Genomic DNA, 17,035 nt, shown 5'->3' on the forward strand with positions numbered 1-17,035 from the left:
TATGTTAAATTTTAAACACCGCAGGGCATTAGAGGTAACTGGAGTCTAAATAACATCTGCATTTGTTAGATAGAGAAAGGGGGATTTGACACTAGCATATCAATGAGATGTCTAGACTCTTTTCTACTCTATGGAAGTAACACCCTCTTGCGAAAGGCAGAGGCAGAGAGACTTCAGACAAATGTGAACATAGATGTTATTTACTCAGAGAAGCGAACTATTAAGTAAGAGCAAACTAAGTTTAAGAAGGTTATAGAGGATGTGAATTAAAGAAAGGATAAAGTAAGTTGGTTGTATTGAGATAGTAAACACTGTGTTGTCTTAGTAGTTTTGATAGACTCATTCGCTAGAGGTTTGTTAAAAATATCAACTTTTGATTATAATACTACTGGAGGGGAAAAGACATTTAATACCAATAAGATATTTTAAAAGAGGGTTAAAGGTTAATCGCAAACGATTTTCCATAGTGATAAATGAAATTAGGAATGTTGAACTCATTCCTGAATGTGGTAAATCTTTTGATAAAATATATTACGATTTTTAGTTTTGGTGTAAACATTAATGATATTCCTGAGTTGAAACAGGTACCGTCATGTTTGTGGACCGGGCACAAATATGTTTTGGGTCCGATCAAGGGATAAGACCCAAATAGAAAAGAATATCTGAATCCTCGTATGGAATATGTAAAGATTGTCTGTTAACACACTACTTTTTTCCTGTAAGGAAAAACAAAGGAAGCAGAGCTTCAAATAATGTTTTAGAGTTTCGACAACTGCTGAGAGAGCTGTGATATTTGATGTGTGATATGTGACGCTGTGATATATGACTTTACTGGTGCCAATATGCTGATAGGATGATTTTGCTTGAGCAAAATACCTCCCACCTTTTAACAACCAGGTGGCTCAGATATGGGACAGTATTGCCTTAGATGATAGACATCACTATTTAGAGATGCAATGTTTTTAACTATGCGACTCTCTTCCCTACATCAGTAGGGATAGCCACATGATTGCGTAGCAGTTTTCTTAACTAAAGAGAAAAAAGTTTTTTTCTCCTAGTTTAGATTTAGATTTAAAAGATAAACAGCTAATTATGCAGAAGTGATAGTTGTTTGGTGATAAGTTCAGCATCAAAGGATGCAGCAACTGAGATAACCAAGTGGGTTTACGACTGTGTGATACAATAGAGGCTAAACCACTCCCATCACACTATTGTGCATTGACTGAAGAATGCAAATACGCTAGTGACAAGAGTGTCAAGATCAACACTAATAGCAGGTTTGCATGGGGGTGGCATGTGATTTTGGTAGAGTTGACTGAATAGGAGATTCATGAACCTATTTCACTTCACACTTTCATCTGTGTGCTGATAGATGCTGTGTTATTATGCAAACTGTATGCAGTCTGCAAATGAGGAGTGCGTATTAAAGATTTTTAATGATTAACTTAATGTAGGTTATAGGAGCTATAAACAAGGGTCAATCGCAATTAAATAATTTTTTTTTTAAGAATACAGATTTAATTTAATAAGTTTAAGAAGTAAACTGTTTGGTGGATAACAGTTTGTTTGGTGGCTGACAGACTTATGATGTGGGTCACATGGATGATATTGTTTAACTTATGTATGTTTCTTCATTAGTTTGAATTGACACATGACTGTAGTCAGTGTGTCAAAAGGGAGGAATATAGATATAGGATATTGGGTGTACAAAACAACACTCTAAACAATACTCAATAAAACTTTTTTTTTATCTGAGTCGTGTAATTGAATTACAATGAAAATAGGTAAAGAAATCCAGATTCCACAAAGTAAACAATCCACCACCAAACAAACAGTTTGATCATTTATAGAGGAATTTGATAAAGATTAAATTGAATTAAGTAAGTTAGATAAATAAATAAATACTGTCTTGTTCTTGTTGACATGTATGCTATGCAAGTAGAAGCTTTCCCCACATCTAGACAGGATTCTTCAGCAGTGGCGCAGACACTGCTCGGAGAATTCATTCCACATTGGGAAATTCCAAAAAGATGTCCACTGATAATGGTACCCCATTTGTAAGCACAGCTTTAAGGATGCTGGTGAGTATGGGTATCGACACGAGGCAACATCGTGCCTATCATCCCGCCAGTGGCGGGGCAGTGGAAAGAAACAAACAGTGGAAGGAGACAACAGCACATTGAAAAACGAACTGGTAGATATTGTGTAAACCTGTCCCCTGTACTCTTTAAAATCCACAGGCAGGTGATGGACTCCCTACCGAAATCCATAGACAGGGAAACTGCATGATCTGAGACCAGGAGACTGGATTGTGGTGAAGGACGTGAGGAGGAAACCAGGAGAGCACGTCGATGGAACGAGTGCAAACCAAGTGCCTCTCACCACACAGACGGAAGTGAAGGTCAACCTGGAGACATGCAAGCCATTGAAGGAGGATTTCCGGAGCCACGAGTGGATTCTACAGGACGGAGCGTGCGTTGTGTCAGTGTGCGAGCCTTCAGCCTTCAATTGTTTCGTGTTTGCAAGCAAGGAGAGGTGTGGAAATGATTAGGGCCACACGTCTCTAATCTCAAGAAGAGGCAACACTTTGAAGAGGGGGTTGGCGAGGGGCACTGCTGATACAATAGCGCCGAAGGGGGAAAACAACGACACCTGATGGGACGACTGGGATGCAGTTCGAGGGAAAAGATGGTTTCCCTGTTCATGAACACCGTCATCGTCGTCCTGCCACCAATAATATGGCATGTGAAACCTTGGCAGGAAGAAAAAAAAACACGAAATATAACCTGAGCATCAAAGTCAGGACAAAAGGAGAACTCATGTTCGACTTCCCTGATGAACTGACAAAGCCTGGAGAATGCATGGTTTGAGACCATGAAAATATCAGAGACCCAAGCTCACTTACAGATTCAACTCATTGTGTGTAATCAAGAGATGAGAGTTCCACAGTGTGAGTGTCTCCAGATGAAAGGTTTTGGAGGACTTGCCCCAGGGGGGAGCACTGTGAAGAACACACACAAACAGATGAGTTTGCTCTGGAGATGGAAGATTAACATCTTTAGAGGGGGGCTGGGGTTTCCAACTCTTTCTCCCACTATCTAGGGTCAGGAATGACTCTGCATCACAGAAAGGCTTTGAGAAAAGATGCTAGCCAAGAAGGTGTTTGTCACATAATCAGGACGAATTGTGGCACATACACAGTGAACATTTTTGACAATATGATGCATATCGTTTCAAATTTTAAATGACCTATTGTCCAGAGAAAGAACAAGGACACTCAGATTCCTGAAGGGCGGAATTGATGGTCACGCCTACTTTTGAATGATTGCAAAATATGTTATTGAAGTTTGTTGAAACCTATTTGGATTTTCATGTGTGTACTAGTGTTGTTGAACTGTTGTATTGTCTTTTGAGTTTAAGACTATGGTTATTTCCTTAATCAAGTCTATGATTGGACAATATGTTCAACTTCTTGAAACTCATCTATCCTGGATGCTTCCCTTCCAGGATGATGAGATGGTATAAAGATGTATAAAGGATATTGAGCCTTTTAGGCTCAAAGGGGGAATTGTAATGGCAGATTTTGCATTTGTGTAATGTTTAATAGAAGAACAGATATGTATTTAGAAGAAGTAGATAACAAATGTGTTTCTGTGACTTACAAAAGTTGCAGAGGGGACTATAAGTGTTTATGGCCCCCACATGTGTGTCTTAGCAAATGCTTCACTGCAGGGGTGTTACTTAGTGTGTCTGATAGAGATGGGTGAGGGGAACTCTGCATTGTATACAGGACTGGAGTCTTTTGATGTTGTAAATCTAGATAGGGGATCTCGGAGACAGATTGTCTCACACCAGAAAGGCACACCAGGGGTCTGAGACGGAGATCTGAGACAGGAACTCTGCCCAACCTGGTCAGACATCAAGAGACTGAAGAATACCTTTTGGCTCCTCGCGGGGGAGGGGCTTCTGATTGTATAAGTGAAGTGATTCTCCTGTGCTCTGTGCTCATTCTATACACGTCACACTAGGTGGCTGTGTGGGGTGAGCCCACCTGCAGGTGTTTTAGTTGAACTTTCCGAGAGACAATGTTATGTGTGTATTATTATACAATAGAGTATCATTATTAAACAGAAACTGCCACCACACACTTTACAGTTTGAATTTTCAGTCGTTAAAACAGTTTTGTTCAGGAGATTGTTCATGTGAAGTTAGTAATGATCATGTAGGTTGTTTTTTTGTCCTTTAGATTTATTTTGCCGACTTGTTTTTTTCGAAATATAAACTAGAACATAAATAAATGACCTTGTAGCAGAAAAGGAGAGAACTAAAAAGACAGAATGGCCCTTTACTCCTCAACAGGAACGTGATTCCCTCTTTCCTGGATGAACCAAACAAGCTAAGTCTCCCTATTGAAACTCTCCTGGCTTCACCGAATTCCCTTGGCCTCTAGAAACTTCACCCCTCATCTTCCCTCTACCTGGAGATTAAAGGACCGCCATAAAGAACACACATTTCCCTCACTTTACCTTTTCATTGGACCCTAACTCCCCTCTCCAACAACCCCACACCCACACACACATATCCCTCTTTACAAATCGAATTATGAACTGAATGGCATATTATATACAAACAGTTTTGTTCCTGAACACTCTCTCCACACACACAATCTCACACTTGATCTGAACTCGACCTATACTCATCATGAACTCTTAATGGAAGCTTCTTTCATATGTTTATTTGATGGACGGTTAATTGTTCTTGTTTGCATTGATTACTGGATATTTTGGTCAATATGAGTTCTGTCTGTTTATCAATTATACCTTTTTGATTTGATTGTTAACTTGATTGAATAATTCAATTGAATATATATTGATTAACCGAATTGATTGTTTGTGGTTTCTTTTTCTTTGATGCCTTTTGTAGTTAGGTAAATAAGCTATCCGGGTTAACTCTTGTACTGGAAAAATTAACTAAGTGTGGTTGAAACCTATTTTATAGTTGAAGAGTAACTTTTGCATCCCTGTCTAAAGACTTTTATGACCTGAGCTATTTTATGGTCTGAACTGTTTATGACCTGAAAACTGCCAGACCCTTTTGCCACTTATTTACCCTCCAAAGAACGGAATGTATGTCCGCTTATCTCCTTAGGAAACACATGTAAATCAGTTGTTTGTGTTTAGATTCCTCTCTCTCCTGCGCCTACAGAGAACCAGTCTGGATTGGTTCAGAGAGACAGCCCTCAGTTCTCCTATATAAGATGCTTGTATTTGAGTGTCCTGCATCTTCACTCTGAGATCCTTGTGACTCTCTGTGTTGATCCTTTCTGCAGAAAGCCCCTATTAAAATACACGTGGATAACTTTGGTGGTTTCCAGCCTCTTGTATTTCCAGATTTCCATCACAATTTGGTGTCAGAAGTGGGATCGCACGACTGGACGCATCTGGACTCGGTGTCTACGTTTGAGTGATCTTCTTGGGGAAAAAAGTTTCCAACCTTAACCTCCCCATTAGGACGGGTGAGATGCAGGGACCGAGACCCGAGCCCGGATCGTCTCAGCGCTGCGATCTATCTGGTGAGGATCTGAGATTTCAAGTGTATTTTTATTTATTATTTTTTACCGGCAAACATAGTGTTACGAAGAAGTTGGTCTAAGGGGATTGGATCTCCAGACGGTTGAAAGCCCCGTACATTTTTAACCAAGGTTTAGAAGAAACCTGGAAGGTAGACTGACGAGGTACCTTAAAGAGTTTGTTAAGAGCACAACCACAGGATAGGACATAATACTGAGTTGTATTTGCATTGTTGAAACAAGACTCCAAAAGCGCAGAGAACTGTAGAGAACTTCTTTAAGGCACTATGATTCATGTTCAGATAAAGGCAGGATATTTGAATGTGTATTAAATGGATAAAAAAAAAAAATTAAGAGATAAATTGAGAAATTACCAGAGACCAAGTAATTAAAAGGAAATTACTATTGGTAATATTATGTAGGGGGTATTACATTATTTTGAGGATGTTTATATTACTGAGTTTCCTATTTGCTCCTTACGAAAGCGTTTTGGAGATTGATTGAAGACTTAAGGTAACTAATACTTAAAATAAAAGAATTTCTTTACACAGGTAAATGAAAAATTTGATGATTTGGATAATGGAACTGATCTGAGTAATCCTAATATGAACTTTATGTGGAGGAACTATGGTGACACAGCACTAAGTGTGATACAAGTGTGAATGAAAGAATGTGGGTTTCCAACTGGGGGAAGTTTTAGTATAAGACAGGCTAAAACAGCTGAGACTGAAGCTAAAGGAGAAAGAAAAAAGTAAGTCAGGCCAGAAAAGTAAAATCTTACATTTCAGGCAGATAGGAAGGTATGTGGAATGTGGTTAGAATAATTGCATCAAAGGGACAGAAAACAAACACTGACAGGGACAGATAACTCCTCACAAGTGTCTCAGTGTCTCAAAATGCAGGTTTCCGACCTCGACTCTTCCCCGCCGAGAAGACGACAACCAGAACAACACCAAGCTCCACTAGAAGCGATTGTTCCACAGGCAGGAGCCCAGGCTCCACAACCTTTTCCACCTGATAAAGTTCCAGACCCGCAACTGCTCTCTTCACCTCGCACCAGACAAGCGGGCAATATGGACTGGGACACAGGATCCAGCCCAAATCGCGACGGTTGAAGTGACCTGATGTTGCCAGCCTGTTAAAACGTACAGGCATCAAGTGGGACTCAGGAAGAACTTAATAAAAACACATGCCGTTGATGCGAAGAAGTTAATTAAAGAAGAAGAAAAGAGAGACTGATCTGCATAAAGCTTCACTGACAATGTTCAGAGGTACATCGCGGATGCAAAAGAAGAGGATTTCAAGGAAGAAGGGGAGACGGCAAATGGAATGATGATTGGGACATTTGTTTTCACTGTGGAGAGAAGGGACATTGGGCAAGAAATTGTCCGAAGAAACGGCAACAACCTGACAAGGCTGATTGAACCGAGGCGGGGATGGAGGAGAGGGAGGAACCAGCAACTTTGAACAGAGAACGAGACCGTGAGGAACACCTCAAACATCAAGAGGGTGAATGCACCACACCAACACAAACACTTATCACAGAAGTAAAGATTTTTTAGAAAAGAAAGACAAACTACTGATAGGAACATATGTTAAATATCAATGAGATGTATATGCTAATATGCCAACACACACACTCACAGTGCTAGGGAAAGAGATTACATTCCTTATAGTTTTAGGAGCAACACATTCTGTCATCAAGAGTGATATGTTTGACAGACATCCTAAAATGAGCGAATGATTTGTTAGATCTGTGTTGGATTCAGGAAGCACCGTGGTTGAAAAATACATGACTCCCTTAATATGTAGTGATGGCATCACTGAAAAATTCAAGTGTTCATTTTTGCTATCCTCATGTTGTCCAATTAATTTGATGGGAAGTGATGTAATTTGTCTTGTGGATATTTTTATCGTTTCCACCCCATCAGGAGTCATAGTGATCCGAACGGCTGATCTGGATCCACCACAGATTTACACGTGCATTAAGTGTAATGCTGCTGTGATGGAAATTCATCTTGAGATTTGAAATAATGAAATTCTCAGACTGGAGTTGCCTTTGAGTCTTTATAATAGTAAGCTCTGCAGAGGTTACACAACAAGCATGGGTGCTCAAAATGGAACTGGCCGCAAGTTCACAAAAGCCAGAACTTATACAAAGAGACGTTTCATAATATGAAAAAAGACATGAGATCATCTGTGTCTGTCCGTCCGCTGTAGCAGTTAGAAGAAAAACATCACCAAATAAGGGCATGCACCCTGTTGATCAAGGTCATAGCAGTGAGACACCACCAAATAAGGGTTCCATCCTGTCAGGTAGACAGTATCACAGCAGTGAGACACCTGGTCAGGGGGATTTCCAATACCTTAGACACTGGTCAGTTGAATTTTCCACTACACTTCCCCCTTTGATCATCAATAAAAATATGATCACTAACGAAAAATAATCAATAAACACCATAAAAAAAAACATCAATAACAAACATCAATCTTAGAAGAATATCAACGAGTCTTCAACCCCCTCACTTTGCGTACATACAGGGTCACATCCACCATGGAGAGGTTCTAGAACATCAATGCATGGTGGGGAGAAAAAAAGTTCTTTTCCTGTAATTGAGCAAGCATTTAAAATGAAAATGGAAGGAAATCAGGTCAAACAACATCATCATCTCATTAACCATTATCAAAATTTAACATACTGTATTGATTGGCAAAAGTAACTCATATTAAAATGTAATAAAACGTTAAATGTCAACATACAGTATATCTAAGGTTGAAAATATCCAGTAAAAACTTTTTTAATTCTTGCTTGGAAGTAAAATTGATTCAGTATGTACAAAGTTGATAAAGTAACTCACATCAACCTTAAAAATTCACAGAGATTCAAATTAAAGCATCATAAAATATGAAGTTGAAAGGATAATTGCAGTAGCTGTTTTTGTCTAGTGAAATCACTAAGAAACACATAAGCATGATGGGGGGAGAAAATAACATAAAAAACCTAAAATTGAGTATCGTCATCAGAACCATCTGTGCTGTCAGTGTCCAGGTAGGGAGGGATGGGGAATAAGTTACGGATCAAGGGGACCTGAATCACTTCTCTTGTGTCCAGTCAAATTTGCATGTGCTGGATGGTTCTGAGAGGACACCGTAGGAAAAGACAGTTCGTTAGATCATCAGAGACTTTTACAGGAGTGCATCTAGACAGAATAATGTGCAAAACAATAATAGAGGAGATCATGAGTAACACGTATAGCGAGCCTCTCAGGCCACACAACCCTGGATGTCGAAATGGATGCCATGGCCTGTCCATGGTCTCAGTTGTCAGGCAGATTTCTTCTGTGTTGTGGCAGAACGCTCGTGTGGTTAATCATACAACACTCTCGGTGCTTCTCAACCTGTGGAAGTATCAGTGTGTGTGCTTTGAGTTGAAGGTGTCAGCTGGTCAGATGGAGCTGGTACTCATTTGCAGTGGCTGGCGTGGATCCAGGTGGCTCTTTCAGCAACTTTCACTGCTGTGTGGGTTGTGAGCAGTACCTGGTAGGGCCCTTGCCACCTGTTTCCTGATGTCTGAAAGAGAAGAAGTCAGGTTAGAGCAATAGGACAACATATCATGATCACACAAGTCTGTGGATGGAAGCGGAGAAGATGGAGGATCCACACCAACGTGGGGAGGAGTTGCAAAAAGAATCTCATAAGGTGAAAGATCTGGTTCGTTTTCTCATCCTCATGTACATCAGCACCAGAGGCAGGATTTTTGTCCATGCGAGACCTGTGTCTTCACAGCATTTTGCAAGTTTAGTTTTGAGTGTGTCGTTCTCTCGTTCCACAGTTCCACCACCGGCTGGATGATATGCACAGTGTGTTCGCACATCCATAGTTAGATGAGAACCGAGTTGTTTGACAGCTTCGTTTACGAAGTGTCTGCCGTTGTCACTGGAAATTCTGCTAGGAATTCCCCATCGTGGAATAATGTCTCTTAACAATGCAAAATGACAGACAGAAGATCTGTGATGAGACCGTGGTGTGCTATCTTTTTACCAGAAGATGTGAGGAAGTTTCTGTGTTGCCAAAGGGTGCCAAAATCATGAGTTACACCGAACGCATATCTGGAGTCAGTGTAGACTGTGAGTGTTTTACCAGTAGCCAATTTGCATGCTTCCGTGAGTGCGATGAGCTCTGCTGCCTGGGCTGAGAGGTGATGAGAAAGAGAACTCGAGAGGAGAACTTCGTTATCTGAACAAACAGAAAAAACAACACAGTTAGTACCAGAGACAGGGTCACGTGAGGCGGACCCATCGACATACAGAATCAAGTCAGAGTTAGAAAGAGGTTCGTCAGAGAGGTCAGGTCGTGGGGAACACTGGACTTGAAGTTCAGCCACACAGTTGTGTTCTTCCCCGTCATCCGGAAGCGGAAGAAGCGTGGCTGGGTTCAAAGTTGAACAGCGTTTCACTGTGATGTTGGGCATGTCAAGAAGAACAGTGTGATACCTCAACCAGCGAGCAGCAGAGAGATGTGAGGTCTTCTATTCTGTAAGAATGAGAGACACAGCATGAGGAACAAGGTCAAGTCAGAGTAACCTACTATGTCTCATGAGGCAAGGACGGCTTTTTTCACAGGCGGCCACTGCACGCAAACAACGTGGAAGGCCAGCTGCCACCGGATCAAGTTCGGCGGAGAAGTAGGCGACAGGGCGATATTTGTCACCATGAGACTGAAGGAAGACGGAAGTCATGCAGCGGTCTCTCTCATCCACAGCCTGAACAAAAGGTTTGTCAGGGTTAGGGAGAGCAAGAGTGGGAGATTGCTGCAGCGTCTTCTTCAGTGTGACAAATGCCTTGTCTGCCTCTGGAGTCCAAACGACACGTTCGTGAGGAGTGAGTGATTTGCCATGGTACAGAGCACCTAAAGGGGCTTCAAGAAGAGCAAAGTCAGGAATGAACGTTCTACGATGAATGACATGAGTTGTTTCTTTGTCAAGGGTTTAGGCATGTTAACAATAGCTTCTACTCTCTTATCAGACAGGGATCTTTGGTGACGACATGACCCAGAAACGTGACAGTTTGTTGAACAAACTAATTTGCTGAGGCTGACTTTATGGCCCTCACGAGCCAGATATCTCAGCAAAGCGATCGTATTTGTTTCACATTGCTCCTGTGTGGGACTGGCAACTAGTAGATCATCAACATACTGCAAGAGAGCTGAACCCGGAGTGAGGATGAGGGGTTCAAGACTGTTCCTGAGAGCCTGATTGTATAATGATGGAGACTCACAGTAGCCTTGACATAGGCGTGTGAACGTGTAGGCCTTGTTTTCAAAATTAAAAGCAAACCAGTACTGGCTGTCCCTGTGGACAGGAACACTAACAAAAAAGCATTGGATAAGTCTACAACCGAAAACCACGCTGCATTAGACGGAATTTGGGAAAGCAGCGTGTATGGGTCGGGAACAATATGCGATCGAGCAATTACAGCATCATTCACAGCCTTCAGATCCTGCACAAACTGCCACTCAATAGGTTGACCTTTGTCTCTGATCTTCTTAACTGGGAACAGTGGAGTGCGGACCGCTGAATCAGGGCAGGGGACAATTACACCAGCCTGCAAAAATGATTCAAAAACAGGACGTATCCCCTCCACTGCATTCTGTCTGAGTGGATATTGTTGTTTACATGGCCTATAATCAGATTTTGGAGTGATTTTGCCCACATTATATTTGTCCTTTGCCCACAGTGTTTCAGGCAGATCTGAAAGTAAAGAAGAAAACATCAGAGGGGCTGGACAACATTGCATAAGAATGAAGGTGATTTTCAGTCACAACAAATGAGCGTGTGGCTGGAGAACAGAAGGTTGGAGACATTTTTAGATCAAATGCACTCAGACTGGGTGAATACATTACATCAGACGTGGTTGTGGGTTGCCAATCAACGGCAGCCTGGCATGATCTGACCAATGGGCCTAAGCCTTGCCACTGGTCATCATGGGACTTGGAGAGCGAGATGTGAGGGCTGGAATTCGAGACGCGAAACAGTGCCATCTGTCTGTGTGGCCTTGACAGGGCAGACACAGCCTGCATCATGGTTAGCTGTGCTTTCTGGAGTTGTTGATTCTTTTTCTGCTGAGTTTTGTCTTTGGTTTCTTTGTGTTGACGTTCAGCATGTTCAGAATGACATCTGACCTCTGTCAAGCGAGCATCCTCAAGCCTGATGCAGGTGTGGCCTGCGTCTGCCCGTAGTGGGGGGAGCAGACCATTCAGGAAGGCCTGTTTCAGATGTGTTTCATAAGCCCCTGGCTCGTTGCCAAGGTTGTCAGGTATGGGGATGCCTCTGTGTTGATTAAACAGGACGGTCAGACGTGTGAGGAAATCTCCGACGGTTTCGCCTGGTTGTTGTCTGCACCCCGTTATTTTGGACATGTCAATTTTATTGGGGAAGGCGGTCCTCAGAGCGTTGAGGAGTGTGTTGAGAGCGTTGACGTATGCTGCATTAAACGCATCATCCCAGTCTGGTGAAGTCAGACGGAGGTCTCCCCCACAGTGCGGACATATCTTTGCAAAGTCAGTGGGGCCTAAAGATGAGGAAGAGGTGGCGTCATCATTCAGTCCTCCCACTGCCCCGTCTCCATAGACTGGGAGAGCGGTGGGTGGAGTCTGAGATGGGCCTGATCGTTGATTGGTGGAGTTTGGTCTCTGCACATCATATGGAGGAGGGTTTTGTCGTAGGTGAGGAGGAAGGCAGGCGTTGAGGTGAGGACTGCCACACCCTGTAATGGAGAATACAGAGATCTATATGATTTCTTTTCAACTTTCTCAGTTTCCTTCTTATCAACCTTAGCCATCTGTTTAAATGTTTGTTTTCTGTCCCTACACTCTGCCTCTTTTTCCCACATTTCAAGACACTTTCTTATTATCTTCTGTCTTTCCACATTGCGACCTTGATTTTATTTATTTATTTTTTCTATTTTTTCCTTTTTTTTTTTTTTAATTCTTCCTCTTTCTCGAGGAGTTTCTCTCTTAAAAGTTTAATTTTTTTTCGACACTGAATGACCCGTTATGAGGAAAAGCAAAGTCTCTGGACCATACTGGAAGAAATGTCACACTTTCCCCTCCGTATCTTGCAACCATAGCGTCCACAATTGGACCTTCTGGGTTTTGAAGTCCCTGACTTCCCTTGTTACCCATCTTTATCAATTAAGTGTATGAAATTGTGCACGTCTACAATTTCCCTTGAACACTCAATTTAAGACGTGGACGTCTCCACGAATCCTTGTTTCTCTTTGCGGCAAAAAACAGGAAAAAAAGCCTTCAACAAGGTTGATTGCCACGAGGACTGGTCAGATTAACATTAATAATCCACAATAATCCAGAGAGAATGACTAATACACCCGTTCCAAATAAAACCCTTTAAATGTATTATTTCTTATGTTTGATTTCGTATTTGAGAAATCATCTAAACAGTCATGAAAATCTGAATTTCAACATCTCACCAGATATAAGATGACCAAAGAGAGGTCTTTGGATCCCTGTGAAGAAGGTCCGGAACCCCAGTTATTTCGGCCCTCTCTTCTCTTCAATGTTGGAGGTAGAGGCAGAAGATTTTCTCTCCTGGGTGATCAGCCACCGAAGACTTCTCGGGTCCAGACGATCTTTCAAGGGATCCTGTTCGTGACGCCAAGTTTGTGATGGAAATTCATCTTGAGATTTGAAATAATGAAATTCTCAGACTGGAGTTGCCTTTGAGTCTTTATAATAGTAAGCTCTGCAGAGGTTACACAACAAGCACGGGTGCTCAAAATGGAACTGGCCGCAAGTTCACAAAAGCCAGAACTTATACAAAGAGGCGTTTCATAAAACATAATATGAAAAAAGACATGAGATCATCTGTGTCTGTCCGTCCGCTGTAGCAGTTGGAAGAAAAACACTACCAAATAAGGGCATGCACCCTGTTGATCAAGGTCATAGCAGTGAGACACCACCAAATAAGGGTTCCATCCTGTCAGGTAGACAGTATCACAGCAGTGAGACACCTGGTCAGGGGGATTTCCAATACCTTAGACACTGGTCAGTTGAATTTTCCACTACACTGCTTCACTGTTATATGCGTATGAATGGAAGCTCTGTTCATCTGTTGTCACATCAATCAACACTGATCTAGTGGATAAGGCACATTCAGTCACACTAAGAACAGACACCACGTATATGCATCCAGAAGATTTACACTGCACTGCACTCAAACACAAAGGGAAAGATGCATGTTTTGAAAAAAGATGGTTTAGAGAAAGTTGTGAAGAAAGTTGTTTGAAAGAGAATTTAACACTAAGTTGCATGTTCTGGAATGAACATAGATGTGCTGTTTCTGTAATTTTACTCCAACCAGAAAATAAGTCACCCTCTCAGTTCCTTCACAGATATTCAGAGGATGCTTTCCTTTTTTGATGTTCCTGGTTCACACTCACATGACTTGCTGTCAAAACACAAAAATGATGAATGGCAAGACTTGGGACCGTGGATAAAAAAAATTGTCAATGCTGACGTTTGGGAAAAGACATCAGATCCTTTGGTTCAGTATAATCCATTTTTGAAAGTGTTTAGAAAATGATTTACATCTGTTATTCACACATTCAGGACTGTTTAACTGGTACCAGACACACATACAGATGCCCAATATGCATATGTATATTTACATTATGTAAACAACATTTCAAGGGCTCAAGGTAATCATGAAGTGGGTTTAATTTAAAACATGGAACCTGTGGTTGTCAGACCAAGATCTGACAATATCCACTGAAACAGAAAGCCATCGATGGTATTACACCAGTTTTCAACTCTCTATTCAACTCTCTATTGCAAGGATTCACTAGTGCACACTCCGATTTTTCCGGTCAAGCATATTTTTGATGAATCACAACCTGATGATTTGCGATTCATCCAAGATTTGTAAGTTGTCAACGCCGCAGTACAACAAAGCGCTCCGTCTGTTCCAAATCCTGAAACAATTCTTTAGCAAGTTCTGCAGGATAGTAAATTGTTCTCTGTTGTTGATCTGGCAAATGCATTTTTCAGCGTTCAAATTGATAAAGACAGCCAATACTGGTTTGCATTTGAGTTCAACAGAGAAAGTTATACATTCACATGCCTTCGTTAAGGCTATTGTGAATCACCGACTATTTACAACCAGGCACTAAAAGAAAGCTTAAGATCATTAGAGATAACACCAGGAAGTGCACTTTTACAATATGTTGACGATTTAATGATTTGTGCTCTAACTGAAGAATATTATGAAAATGATTCTGTAGCTCTACTAAAACATCTAAATGCAGAAGGACATAAGGCAAGCCTGAAAAACTGCAGTTTGTAAAAGTACAAGTTTAATTTTTAAGGGCATGTGATCACAGCAGAGGGCAAATCCCTCTCCCCTGAGAGAGTATTAGCAATTCAAAATATTCCTAAACCTGTTACAAAGAAACAAGTGATGTCATTACTGGGAATCTGCTTTTATTGCAGATCATTTATTCCTAACTATGCTGTCCTCGAGGAGCCCCTCAGCGCAATCGCACACGGGCAAGGCCTACAAGCATATAGTATAGTTATATGGACTAATGACACAGAGAAAGCTTTCACTGACTTGAAACTGACCTTACAATCGACCCCGACTTTAGGACTACCCAACCCTGACCGACCTTTCACACAGGCAGTTGACGAGAAGGGGGGGCTACTATCAGTGCTACTCCCAGACCATGGGAGCAAACAGAGACCTGTGGCATTTTTCTCAGCCAAACTTGATCCTGTTGATACAGGCCTCCTTACTTGTCTTAGAGCTGTAGCAGCTTCAGATAAGACTGTCATGGCATCCAAGGATTTAGTAGGATACTCCCCACTCACCCTGCTGGTCCCACATGCTGATTTTGTTAGAACAAAAGACATCTCATTTGTCTGCTGCACGGTGGCTTCGATATCATGCTATTCTGTTGGAAATGCCTAATATCACAGTGAAAAGATGTAATGTTCTAAACCCGGCTACACTTTTTCCAACAGAAGGAGATGGTGAACAACACAACTGTGTAGTAACAATAACTGAAGTTTGTTCCCCCTGACCAGATTTACAGGAAACACCTTTGCAGAATCCAGACTTTGAACTGTTTGTGGATGGATCAGCGTCTCACAATTCAGACACAGGAGCAAATCAAGTTGGTTTCTCTGTGGTAACAGCACATGATACATTGATTGCACGACCTCTCCCTGCTTCTCTGTCTGCACAAGCAGCAGAGCTCACTGCTCTCATTGAAGCATGCAAATTGGCTAAGGGGAAAGGGGTGAAAATCTACACTGACAGTAGATATGCATTTGGTGTAGTCCATGATTTTTTCACGATTTGGAAACAGAGGCAAACCAATTGCACATCATGCTCTAGTGTCTCTGATGCTTGATGCTGTCCTCCTCCCCAAACAGGTTGCAGTATGTAAATGTGATGCTCACACTTCTAATAATGACCCAGTATCACAAGGTAATGCCGGAGCGGATGCAACAGCAAGAGAAACTGCTCGCCAGCCACTACCTGCTTCACACATTCTCTTTCAGGTCGACCCAACCACCCCCACAGCTGACCTGCAGGAACTCCAACTTAGAGCCACAGCAGATGAGCGTGCACTTTGGAGGAGATGTTGGCTGCACGTACACAGATGGAGTGTGGGTGGGCTCTGATGATAAACCTTGTCTGCCAAACTATGTTTCAAAAGGATCGATGTTGGCTGCAATTTTACAACACTGGTTAACAAAGGGGTTTTCCAACTACTCTCAGAAATGTTGTCACGTATGCATGATTTGGGTTCCATTTGTTAGTACGGCATTAAAACAATTAAGTAAATATTTGGGCATTGATTTGAGACAACATTGTGCCTACCACCCATCCAGTGGTGGAGCGGTGGAAAGAGAAAATGGCACACTAAAAAACAATTTGGCTAAATTTTATGCTTGTTCTCATACAGATGAGAATGAGAATTAGACCAAAATATGGATTGAGCCCATTTAAGATTCTGTTCGGACGTCCAGCAAACAAGAGCAATTGCCCTGAATAACTCTCTGCGATGAAGAATGTGATGATGTTGTACTGGCTGTTTAGTCGGCTCTTATCAGTCCTTACTCCCTTTTGCGACACATACCTGTGTCCACAACAATGGCAGTTTGCTTTGCACTACAGTGATGATTAGGGATGCACCGATATGGAAATTCTTGGCCAATACCGATATTTAAAACAACAATCTAGCCGATAGCCGAGAGCGATACCGATATTTGTTTATTACTTGAATAATATGAAAAACAGAAAAAGTGACAAGTGTAACTTTAGATGCCAGAGAGACGGTTCAGAGAGACAGCCCTCAGTTCTCCTATATAAGATGCTTGTATTTGAGTGTCCTGCATCTTCACTCTGAGATCCTTGTGATTCTCTGTGTTGATCCTTTCTGCAGA

Source organism: Hippoglossus hippoglossus, chromosome 8, assembly GCF_009819705.1.
Source record: "Hippoglossus hippoglossus isolate fHipHip1 chromosome 8, fHipHip1.pri, whole genome shotgun sequence".
Classification (NCBI taxonomy): Eukaryota; Metazoa; Chordata; class Actinopteri; order Pleuronectiformes; family Pleuronectidae; genus Hippoglossus; species Hippoglossus hippoglossus.